The 10,420-nt window shown below is 45.5% G+C and overlaps 1 non-coding gene across 1 annotated transcript; it reads left to right on the plus strand.

Moving 5' to 3' along the window:
• The first annotated feature begins 3,260 nt into the window (after positions 1-3,260).
• On the plus strand, positions 3,261-3,332 carry trnaw-cca (transfer RNA tryptophan (anticodon CCA)). The gene has a single exon. It is a non-coding gene; the product is annotated as a tRNA-Trp (tRNA).
• Positions 3,333-10,420: the final 7,088 nt, after the last annotated feature.

Consider the following 10,420-nt stretch of genomic DNA (forward strand, 5'->3'; position numbering starts at 1 on the left):
AAAAAGGGATTAATTTGTAACTTACTGAAATTGACCGCTCAGCTGAAAGTCCGCTCCGCACCCCGTTCTATCAAGGCTGCTCCTCGCAAAAGACAAAGATTTTAAAACTGCCCAAATAAATAGTTTTCCCCTACCCAGCAGTCCCCGGTCCTCCGAAACAAAAAAGGGATTAACTTGTAACTTACTGAAATTGACCGCTCAGCTGAAAGTCCGCTCCGCACACCGTTCTATCAAGGCTGCTCCTCGCAAAAGACAAAGATTTTAAAACTGCCCAAATAAATAGTTTTCCCCTACCCAGCAGTCCCCGGTCCTCCGAAACAAAAAAGGAATTAACTTGTAACTTACTGAAATTGACCGCTCAGCTGAAAGTCCGCTCCGCACCCCGTTCTATCAAGGCTGCTCCTCGCAAAAGACAAAGATTTTAAAACTGCCCAAATAAATAGTTTTCCCCTACCCAGCAGTCCCCGGTCCTCCGAAACAAAAAAGGGATTAATTTGTAACTTACTGAAATTGACCGCTCAGCTGAAAGTCCGCTCCGCACCCCGTTCTATCAAGGCTGCTCCTCGCAAAAGACAAAGATTTTAAAACTGCCCAAATAAATAGTTTTCCCCTACCCAGCAGTCCCCGGTCCTCCGAAACAAAAAAGGGATTAACGTGTAACTTACTGAAATTGACCGCTCAGCTGAAAGTCCGCTCCGCACCCCGTTCTATCAAGGCTGCTCCTCGCAAAAGTTGCTGGCACAAAGCTGGGTGATGAAGTGTTTGACAGGTTAAGATGATGGATTATTAATTCCTTCTGTTTTACATGTATGAATTTGAATTCCATCTGCATCAACTGTTTATAAAATGTTCAATACATTGTTTCTTTGTAATTCACCAGCTTTTGCAGAAAGTAGGACTTAAGCTGTTGCAGTACCTGTTAGAAAGATAGTCTAAGTTATTCTGAAGCCATCTTCCAATGTCATCTACATGTAAGCAGGATTTTAAAGGATAAGATGTAGTTTTTAAAAGTCACTTCAATATTACTCGAGTCTTTCCAAAGAAGCTAGGTAAATCTTGATAAAAAGTCATAAATATTTAGAGATCTTTTAAAAGCACTTCAATCTTGTTAATAAAAAGTCAGATATAAATTTAAGAACTCTGATCAGGCTATGCTAAAAAGTTACATACAATTAAGAAACAAAATACAACATTTAAAATGTCTGAACTCCCTCTTAAAGTTGACCCCTGCTGCTGCCGGTGTCTTCCTGGAATAGTGGAGCTGTTGTGTCAACAGAAAAGTCCTTCCCGAGCAGGCCCTGAGCCTGTTGGTACCGGCTCTAATCCAACCAAGGTAAAAATCAGGGTACGTTGTGGGCAATGAGCCCAAATTGCTGAACTACAGGTCCCTGTCACTTTAAAGAGTGGGCTGGTGTGATGATGATCAGAGGCTCCTTCTAAGCACATTTCTCACCACCACAACTTCCAGATGCTGGTGTTAGTGTGTGCATGTACTGGCAGTTGCAGTGCTGTTCAGACCCTCAATAGCAGTGAAAGTCTCAGTGTTTGCTGCTATTGGGGCTGTAAAATCCAGGCCAATATCGCACAATCCTGTTAGATTTGCTCTCCCTCTGTCCAAAATCAAACTCCATGCAGTGTCTTTCACTCACTCCTGTTTCCAGCCCTGACGGTGCAGAAATCCCATCTCAAAGGTACACAATCCAGTTGATTTCTGATCAAATACCTGCTTCCTCATTCAATAGAGGAAACAGAGACATGAACAGGAGTCAGGTGCAAGAAAGTTTCACCAACAGAGCAAAGAAAGGCACCAACAAAAGTCACACCTACTTTCCAAATCATTTCACTGTAATATTCTTTCACTTGTTTTGTAAGATGACTGCAATAAATCTGAAAATGAGCACCATGAGGTTTGTGTTCACTAGTCATTTGTTCTCCTGTGTTTGTCTGTCAGGTTTGTAATTCAATTTGTTTTGGATATTGAAGAGAATCTCTTTTCAAGATGATTACACATCGTACTGTGTTTAAAGCAACCAACTTGTAAAATGGCAGATAATGAATGTTTCAATACCTGTGTGACCAGATTCTTCCAATGCTTTTCAACAGCTAGATTGATGATGCTTGTAATCTGTATCCTGTGGAGAATGGGAGAGGAGAATAAAAACGTGGTGCATGAACAGGACAGACTGTGTAAAATGGGAGCACAGAAATACTGCCACCTCATTGAAAGTTAATGAGATTTATTCTAAGTCAGACACCTGTCCACAATGAACAAGTGAATACATTAATTGTCCACTTTCAATCTAAATGGGACTGAGGTTCCAACAGAGAAGTTTTCTGGAAAATACCTGCTGCAGTTTTAAAATTGATGAACTGGAACATCTGATACTAACTTTCAAATAACTGGAGTGATTGTATAGTTCTCATAGTGGAGAGAAGGAGTTGTTTATAAATATAAGCAGAAAGACACATTTGTGGATTGGTGAATGAGCTTTAACTTTCTGAAATGTATTTGTCCATTGGTTGCAGGTCACTGGAAATTCCTTTTTACATTTCAATTGTAGCAGCAGCAGTTAGCAACAAAATGTCTGATTAATCAGAGTAGTGGGTCTGGGAAACACTTAAACAGCCGAAACCCTGTAAAACAGAACTCCAAGTAATAGTTTAAATAAGGCACGGAACTGACAGAGCGGTAAAGGCCTGCTCAGGTCAGGAAAAAATACCCGACACGAACCTGACAGAACCACATTGGACCCAAACCCGACCCGGCACGAGTATCTCCATTTATTCCCGCGCCCGAACCGACCCGCGCCTTACCCGACCACCGAAATGTTCACTTTATCTACCCCCCGATTCCGAACCTACAGGAAGCTGCAGCATGAGCGCAATGACATCATCGAGATGCTCACTTGCTCACTGCGCAGACTCAGAGTTTCCCTCCTTGATGACTCGGACTCCCGGCTTTGGTTGGCTTTTCAACTTTTGACACTTATTAAAATCAACTTCCCAGCAGAGTTAAATGTAATACTTACTGTGTGTGTCCGACCCGGACTCAGTCCAACCTGGACCCAGCCTGACCTGAACCCGAAAGCCAGAACCGGAAGAGCGACCCGACATGACCCGAACCCGACACAGGTCGTCGGGTTCAGGTCGGATCGCAGGCCTTGACAGAGTGGAGGTCAGATAAGGATTGAATTAATTTCAATCACTGAATCTAAACAAGAAGTAAATCTGTCAGGAATGGAACACTTTGCTTTATCTGTGAGCTTGTGGCACAATGGTAGTGCGTCTGACTCCAGATCAGAAGGTTGTGTGTTCAAATCACGTCAGGCACAGTTATGTTTTACAGCAGCTCAAGTTCCTGGATTTTTTATCAGAAGAGAGTTCGATCTGTTGGAATGTTCGTGCATGGTTGAATTTCGAGATCAAGTTCAATAGATTAAAGTCCTGATTTCTGGTTCCGTTCCATTTCCATGCTCAGTTCTTATTTCACACTGTTTTATATCAGAACAATGTTTCAGGGATGTGATGTGTCCATTGTTTGTACAATCGCTCTGTCACCCAGTGTGAGAAATAAAACACAAACCGGCCAGCGTGCGGCTCAAACCCATACCTGGCTCTGTCCATAGGCCGCTTAGTTCAGTTGGTTAAGACGCAGTGTTGATAACAACAAGGCTGTGGATTTGATCCCCATGTGCGCTGTCACATGGTCAGTCATTAATTTGACACATTTTTGTTACACTTAAAATCCAACTTTTAGATGCAAACAAGTTTACATAAAATGTCAAAGGGAATTTATTTTGAATAACATCCATTGCATCTTTGTCACTGGTCTGGAGTAACACAGAATTCTTTCCAGTTATCTTCCATTTGCTGATAAACATTGAACTCGTGGCCTGTTCTCGTTAATGGTCACGAGCAGCAAAAACAGACAGAGTGAGTCTGACCACCCAGAGATGTGGAAAAGGCTTCAGTTTGGGACAAATGCAGCAAATCAAATGTTCACCCGGCCCTGAGAGAGTCAAAAACTGGGGAAAAGGACACAGGGAGATAGAGAATAAGCTGGAGCAGACAATGTAAGTATTTCCCATCCTTGATATCTCTCTATTCCAATCCAACCTTCAGAGTTGGGTAAATAATTTCAGTGTAAATTGTGCAGCTCAAGAGTCAAAACCAAAGGGTGATGCAGAATAAAGGAGAACTGCCAAAACCCCAGATTGAACCAGGGATCTTCAGTCGAACACTCTCCCAACTGAGCTATTTCAGTCACACAGGCTTGGGATGATAAGTGGCAAGTAACATTCGCACCACACAAGTGCCAGGCAATGACCATCTGCAACAAGAGAGAATCTAACCATCTCCCCTTGACATTCAATAGCATTACAATCACTGAATCCAGCACTATCAACATTATAGGGGTTACCATGGGGAGCCATACAAATAACGTAGCGACAAGAGCAGGTCAGAGGCTTGGAATCCTGAGGCGAGTAATTACAGTGCCGCTGTTGGCTCCACCCCAGGGGCTGAATTTGTTCTGTAAACCATGAAGCAGCTTCCTCTCAAATCCTCTCAAATCAGGTTTATCAATAAATCCTCTTACAAAAGCCCCAAAGTGTGATATATTCCTCTCACTCATCCATGACTCTTGACTCCTCAAAGCCTGTCCACCATCCACAAGGCACAAGTCAAGAGTGTGATGGAATACTCTCCACTTGCCTGGATGGGTGCAATTCCAACTCAAGAATCTCAACACCGCCAGGACAAAGCAGCCCGCTTGATTGGCACCCCATCTGCAAACATTCACTCCCTCCACCATCGACGCACAGTTGCAGAGTGTGTACCGTCTACAAGATGCACTGCAGCAATGCACCACAACTCCTTAGACAGCACCTTCCAAACCAGTGACCTTTACCACCTAGAAGGGCAAGGGCAGCAAATGCAGGGGATACCACCACATGCAAGTTCCCCTCCAAGCCACACACCAACCTGACTTGGAACTATATCGCCGTTCCTTCACTGTCGCTGGGTGAAAATCCTGGAACTCCCTTTCTCACGGCACTGTGGGTGTACCTACCCCACATGGACTGCAATGGTTCAAGAAGGCAGCTCACCACCACCTTCTCATGGGCAGTAAATGCTGGCCTAGCCAGCGATGCCCACATCGCATGAATGAATGAATAAAAAAGTAAAGTATCCCTTGTGTCATTGTTTTGGTAGAAAATATAACCCTGGTGGAATTGCCCCTCCCAATCACACCTCACTTCACAGAACATAGAAAATGGAGAAAATTTACGGCACAGAATGAGACCATTCAGCAATCGTGTCTGTGCCAGTTGAAAAAGAGCGATCCAGCCCAATCCCACTTTCCAGGTCTTGGGAATGGGATCTGAACAGATCTCAGAGCTCACATTATGTGAATGTTCTGTTGAAGTATTGGTGAGCTGATATACCAGGGGAGATTCACACTGTTAGACACAGTGTGAAATACATTCAAGTATTTATAAAACATCACAACATGTGAGTAATATTCCCCATTGATTTCTCAGCACTGATGGATTGTGAAGTGGGAGACAGCCAGAAGTCCCAATGATCCACACTGACCCTGAGCTGAGAATGAAATGAGATAAAGTTCAATCTTCAGCAGCGAGTTGCTGCAGAGAGGTAAGAGCCCTGAATCAAGGAGAGACTTTCTCATACTGCTGTTGAATCTCATTTCAAACACTCCTTGAACTCTCTGCCGAGGAATTCAGAGCTGGAGAATGCCTGTAAAATCAGCCTACAAAGGAAATAAAAAACACCCAAGGTGGGGCTCAAACTCAAAAACTTGAGATTCAGAGTTTCATGCTTTCATCGACTGAGCTCACTGGGCCTGAGACAGTGTCCCCGTCCTGTCTGTTATTGGACCGTGCAGCTGTTGCCTCCACCCCAGGGACTGAACTTGTTCTGGAAACCATGAACCAGCTTCCTCTCAAATCCCAGGTTTATCATTAAATCCTCTTACAAAATCCCCAAAGTGTGATATATTCCTCTCACTCATCCAGAATAAAAGTTACATCTTTTGCTCTTTTTACCTTCCAAACATTGACTTCTATTGTTCTCAGCATTTATTTCTCTCTCCTTTTTATGTTGTGTGTTTCCTAATAAACATTTCATTTCAATTATTTATGAGGGATGAAATGAACAGAAGAGATTTTCTGCAATGGTACCAGGGGTGGTTCGGATCTGGAATACACTGCCTGAGAGTGTGCTGGAGGCAGATTCAATCGTGGTTTTCAAAAGGGAATTGGATAAACACCTGAACAGAGAAAATTTGCAGGGTTACAATGAAAGGGCAGAGGAGTGGAATTAGCTGATTTGCTCTTGCAAAGAGCTGTCATGGACATGATGGACTGAATGGTCTCCTTCTGTACTGTAACCATTTGATTCCTTGATTCTAACTCTGTCAAAGTTGTTCTGAACTTGCTCTGCTCCAAGGAGAACAACCCCAGCTTTTCCAGTCTCTGCACACAACTGAAGTTATGAGGAACCTTCCTCCAGACAGAAATACAACTGTTCACCACCACTCTGTGACCCAGCTGTTCACAATATATATCAATGATTTGGATGTGGGGACCAAATGTAGTATTTCCAAGTTCGCAGATGACACAAAACTAGGTGGGAATGTGTGTTGTGAGAAAGATGCAAAGCGGCTTCAAGGGGATTTGGACAGACCTTGTGAGTGGACGAGAAAGTGGCACATGGAATATAATGTGTAAAAATGTGAGGTTGTCCACTTTGGCAGGAGGAACAGATGTGCAGATTATTTCTTAAATGGTAAGAGATTAGAAAGTGTAGATGTACAAAGGGGCCTGGGTGTCCTTGTCAGTAAGTGACTGAAAGCTAACATGCAGGTGCAGCAAGCAATTCAGAAGGCGAATGATATGTTAGCCTCTATCGCAAGAGGATTTGAGTACAGGAGTAGTGAAATCTTGCTTCAATTGTATATAACCTTGGTTGGTCTGCAGTTTGGAATACTGTGTGCAGTTTTGGTCCCCTTCCCTTCGGAAGGATATCATTGCCATCGAGGGAGTGCAATGAAGGTTCACCAGACTTGTTCCCGGGATGGCAGGACTGTCCTATGAAGAGAGATTGGGGAAACTGGGACTGCATTCTCTAGAGTTTCAAAGAATGAGAGGTGATCTCATTGAAACTTACAAAGTATTTAAAGGGATAGACAGGGTAGATGAAGCTATTTCCTCCGGTTGAGGAATCTAGAACCAGGGGACACAATTTCAACATAAGGGGAAAGCCACTTCGGACAGAGATGAGGAGAAATTTCTTTACTGAGAGGGTTGTGAATCTTTGGAATTCTCTACCCCAGAGAGCTGTGGAAGCTCAGTCATTGAGTATGTTTAAAGCAGAGATTGACAGATTTCTAAATACAAATGACATAGGGGATATGGAGATAGTGTGGAAAAAGGCATTGAAGTGGATGATCAATCATCATCATATTGAATGGTGGGGTGGTCTCGATGGGCTGAATGGCCTACTCCTGCTTCTATGTTCCTATCAGTCTGTAAACTTCATACCCATGCTGTCATTGTCCCTTTTATTCCATGGGCTTCAGTTTTACTGGCAGTCCAGTATGTGACATCATCAAGAAGGTTTTCAATAAGTTAAATAAGGAGAAATTGTTTCCAGTGGCAAAAGGGTCAGTAACCAGAGGATGTATTTATCAGGTGATTGAGAAAAGAACCAGAGGCGAAATGAGGAATGATTTTTTATACAGTGATGTGTTGTGATCTGGAATGCACTGTCTGATCGGGACTTGAAAGCAGATTTAGTGGTAACTTTGAAAAGCAATAGGGATAAATACTGGAAGGAAAAATGTACGGATTACAGGAAAAAGCTGAGCAGCAGTTCTAATTGGATAACACAACCAAAGAGACAGCTCTGACGCAATGGACCAAATGGTCTCCTTCTTTGGGTATCATTCTATGGTTTTATGAACATAATGTTGGTACAATTGCTTGAGTTGGAAGGGAAGTGAACCCAGATTCCGGGTATTCTACACACCAGACCCAAACCAACTGAACAAGCCTGTTGTTTAATCTCTGTTTTTCACACCAGCTTCTCCTCGCTCTTTCTGTTTTTCCAGCCTGGTCTGTTCCTCTGACCTTCATTCCTGACACTCTATTGAGAATGGCCAACTCACTGCACCTCTCACTTACACCGTCATTCCACCCCTGCACCCACTTCCAAACCTCTCTGTTGGACAGCACCTCACATCTGCTCCTCTGCTCCGTTAATGTAACAGGAAAACATTTTCAAACAGACATTTCCAGATCGTGAACGTTCCAGTAAGACAAGGTAAAGAGCAGATTCATTCACTTTAAACACAGAGAGAGCAGCTCTCCCTGTTCAGTCTAAGGAGCAGATGTAGTTTCTCTCCCATTAGTCTTAGAGACATGGGCCAGAATTTTAAGGGACCGTTGGAGACGGGAATGGAGGCCGGGGAGGGGGAGGGGGGGTGTATAAAATAGGGATGGAAGACGACGGACCGGATTTTTCTTTCGGCGGCTGACATGGAGGGCAGATTTCGCACATCCACACGGCAAGAAGGCATTTAACGTATTTATGATTCCAATTATCAGCAATTTTATTCACTGGATCCAATTGAACTAATAGCACACGGGAACCCTGGGGCTTCAGAGCCTCGCCTGGTTAAAGGAGGTGACTGGGAGGTGGGAGCTGAGTGTTGGCTTCACTGGGAAGCTATCGGGTGAGGCAGCGTCACTTGGCAGTAAGGGTGGAGGGGGAAAGGGCATCAGGAAACACTGTCAGGAGTGGGGGCCAATGTGCCAGCTCTGCAGGGTGAGCCACACCAGGGTGTCATTGGGGCAGTGCCACCTCATTGAAGGTGACAAATGAGGTAAATGTCGCTGGGTGCTGTTTACTGTGAAGGCCTTGCACTCAAGGGAGGGGCAACCTGTCATGGGCCTCATTCACCCTGGATTCGAGGCTCCCATTGAGGAGGAGTAGAGAGGGAGGGAGGGAAGCGCAGGCACCAGCAGGGACACCAGAGCAGCTTGGGGGCCCATAGGAGGGCCAGCCTCGAACAGGAGGCTGGAGAAGGAGGCAGAGAAACACGTCAGCCGAGGTTCAACTACCTGCAGATGTCCGAGTGACAGTGTCTCCACAGACTGCACCTCTCCACGGAAGTTGTCACTGATCTCTCGGCCATGATGCAGCTGTGACCCATGGGACTTGGAGGGCACCTGATGCCGGTGTCACTGAAGGTCACCGTGCCACAGAACTTCTGGTCGATCAGATCATTGTGGGAATCCACTGGAGATATGTGAGGAACCCACACAAGGATGCACAGGAGAGGTACAACACCTGCTGCGGGTCAACCCGAGTGACCATCAAGGAGGCCATTGGTCTCCTGAAGATGAGATTGAAGTGCCTGGATTGTTCCAGTGGAGCCCTTCAGTATGTCCCGGCGAGGGTCTCGTATATCGCGGTGGTTAGCTGTGCACAGCACAATCTGGCACTCCAGAGGGGTGAGGTGTTGACTCGATGAGGATATCATGGAGTGCGATGTCTCCTCTGATGATGAGGATGTGGAGGAGGATGCTGCTCCGGCAGTGCCAGATGAAGGACCTCAGGCACAGCAGGAAAGCCACCATGAGATACACACAAGGGAGCCACGAGACACCCTTATACATTCACGTTTCCTTTGAGCCTTGCCACCTTCTGGAACCACAGCAATAAAGTCTTAGCTTTAAACAGCCCTGTTGTCGCCTCTTTCCTTCTTCGTCAGCGCCCAGGTACACATCGCACAGTGACAAGGCCGAAGCTTTGTGAACTCAGGGCTTGGTCCCTCACTTCAAGCCCCTTGGGAGGAAGGGTTTAAATGAAGTCCCAAAGGGCATCAACAATAGGAAGGAGACATAGTGAGAGAACATCATTTCTTTCTTCCGTGTGACACCAAACACAACCCTATCCATCTGGAATGTACATTCACCCGTGAATCCCTCAGTGAATCTAGGTGCTCTTCTTAAATCTTTTCCGGGTGCTCCTACGTGGTGCTCCCCCTGCTCTGGCAGCTGAGGTGGAGACAGGCTGCTGACCTTGCTGCCCCAAGGCTTGGGATGACATTGGTGGCCGTCCTCTGGCTGCCTGAGGCCTGGAGGGCCCCGGCACACTGAGGGCCTCATGCACAGGTACAGGGACACCCCTCTGTCATCGAGGATGATGGAGGCAGGCACTGGCATCACTGGTGTCACTGGCAGAGGGACTTTCGAGCTACTGTCCACACCAGGAGCACCCTGAGAGGAGACCCCAGATGTGGCAGCCAGCTGCTCCTCCCCCTTATGAGACACACTTGTACCTCGCTGCTGACCTGAGAGGGACGTGGACCTGGTGGAGAATTCAGGTGCCT

This window comes from Heterodontus francisci, unplaced genomic scaffold (genome assembly GCF_036365525.1).
Source record: "Heterodontus francisci isolate sHetFra1 unplaced genomic scaffold, sHetFra1.hap1 HAP1_SCAFFOLD_51_2, whole genome shotgun sequence".
NCBI classification, from domain to species: domain Eukaryota; kingdom Metazoa; phylum Chordata; class Chondrichthyes; order Heterodontiformes; family Heterodontidae; genus Heterodontus; species Heterodontus francisci.